The sequence below is a fragment of the Malus domestica genome, chromosome 15 (genome assembly GCF_042453785.1).
Source record: "Malus domestica chromosome 15, GDT2T_hap1".
NCBI classification, from domain to species: domain Eukaryota; kingdom Viridiplantae; phylum Streptophyta; class Magnoliopsida; order Rosales; family Rosaceae; genus Malus; species Malus domestica.
Genome location: NC_091675.1, coordinates 29857339 through 29859938, shown reverse-complemented (window position 1 = coordinate 29859938; position 2600 = coordinate 29857339).

Sequence of the window (2600 nt, the reverse complement as noted above, 5' to 3'; positions counted from 1 at the left end):
TGTTTGGGCCCAAAATATTGGTTTGGGCCGTACAAAAAAGGTTATTGTGGATCATTTAGTTCATGGGCTTCCTAATATAGGTAGGTCAAGTCATGCTGCGAGACGAGTAATTGAATCCTGGCGTAATAAGGAGTCTCGGCAAGATATGGATAAGAAGTGAATCCGGTTTGATAAAGGACTAGGTTCAAAGTAATAGTGAAAATAGGACTGGTCGAGATGGTGTTTGATGAGAAGAAGAAATCCTAATCCGAGTAGGGTTTTAACTCGATCTAGAAAGTGCCTGGTGCTATAAATAGAAGAGGCTGTGCATCGTTCAAGTCCCTCAAATTCAACACACAACTGCCCTGCGCAAATTCTCTCAACAACCTTGAGACTTTATCCTTTTCTTTTTTCGCCAACACACCTTCAGTTTGGATAAACAGTACTGTGAAGGCAACCGGTGATATCTTCAGTCGACATAGATAGCATTGTCACTGTAGAACCAGCCAGTCTCGTAGTATCTTCAGTCAGCATAGATAGCACTGCGTCGAGGGTGACTGGTTATCTATCCAAGTCTTGATCGAGAAAGATTTCCGAATCTTTATTGGTCGAAGTCATCTCATTAGCCTTCTCGGCGAAGTGAGGTGTTACAGTTTATTAGGCTCGGCACATTGCACGCCGAGTTGGTTTATGATTGGATACTCTCAAGTGGGATTTAGAGTTCGACATTTCGACGGCCGAACCACATTTATTGTTAAGACATATATCCGCTTTGAGTATTTGTGCCCTTACACCTTGGTGTCTATTCGGCGTGAGTTTACTCTAACGAATACCATCACTATGACCTAATCCGACGACGACAACGATTTGTGAACTACGTAAGAATAGTAGCCTTGTCTTCAGGTTAGAGAACCCAAGAGGCAGAGACGTGTTCCTTCCTCGGTCGCAATAGTGAGACGTAGAAGTCAGTCGTGCACCCAACGCAACATCAACAAATTTTACTCCTCGGCCGAGCTCGGCCGACGAGTTGGCACCCCCCGCATTCAACCGAAGGACGTAGTTAGCTTATAGATTACGCGACCTGCGCGCCACGTAGGCTTGGTAGTTTTTAGGGTCAACATTTTGGCACGCCCAGTGGGACCCAGTGCTAAACTACGAAGTTCATGCTAATTGAAACACGATCGGTTAAAAAGAAAACAGCTATGGGAAAATCAACAACCGATTTGCCAATTCGGAACATAGGACAAAGTGTATCATAGACACAGAATCCCCTTAGTGCCGTGACACCTGAGTCCACAAGTGCGACTCGCCGACAAAAGGAAATTGGTCTTGGTGGTCAACTTTGCAGTCTAAAAATCCCCAACAAGAACACATGCGTCCTCAATGAAGGGACAGTGGAGGACTGTGATGAGGATGGTGGTGAAGGCTCTGATCCACCAACAAGATCATTTCTTCGAAGATGACTTGACGAACAGTCTAGGGTGGTTGAACAGACGTTTAGTCGAGGAATCGATAAACTGCACGATGTGATACAGAGTAACAGTGAAGTACAAAACAGATTGCTTGAAATACTGGTTAGCAAGGTCTGCGACGACAGGTCATTCGATCTTTCCTGGCACTTACCACCAAGGAATAATCTGTTGCCAGTAGTACAGGCCGAGCCAATTCCTACTCAGCTCATGCTAATTGACTTAGAAAAAAAAGGAGGATCGAGTAGCAGGACAGATGGACCTGACCAAAAAGTAGAAGTAACGTTCGTCGATATAACCGAGGTCCAGCGGATGATTGATTCGGCCATGAAAAAGGGGCCGAAGTTCCCTAAATTCATCCACCCATATCTAGCTTACGTGGAATAGTTCGAATATCCTAAAGGTTTCAAAATTCCATTTCTAGTCTTTTCGCTGGAGAATCGTCTGTATCCTCGTTAGAACATGTGGCCCATTTCACCGCGCAATGTGGAGATGTTAACAGTGATTTTTACAAGCTGTGACTATTCAATTTTTCATTAACAGGTTCAGCATTTGCCTGGTATATCAACCTTCCACCCAATTCCATCCAAAGCTGGGAGGAATTGGTCGAGAGATTTCACGAGCAGTTTTATCGGCCAGGGATGGAAATGTCAGTTTCTTCGTTGGCAAGGATGGCTCAAGCATCTGATGAGTCACCAATGGATTATCTTACCAGATTTAAATCGGCCAGGAATTGGCGCCGAGTACCTCTCCCTGAAGTTGAGTTTGTTAGACTTGCTTTGAACGAACTCGATGTAGAATACAAAAAGAAATTTCTAAGGGCAAACTTTTGGGATATGTATGAATTAGCCCAGCATGTCGAGCAATATGACTATTTGCTCCGAGAAGAGAAGATGTCGAAACCCCCATCTCGAGGGACGATTTACAAAAATCCTACGGTCAATTACGCGTCGACCAAAGGCAAGGAATCTCAGTACATCAGCGTGGACGCGGCCGAGATAGTAATAGATAAACCATACGTGTGTAAGGCATTGACTCAAATTAATTCCAAAGAAGTTAAAACCCACTCGGCCACTGAAGAAACAGCAAAAACATCAAAAGTTTATACCTTTGATATCATAAAGGCCGAAGCAATTTTTGATCAATTGCTAT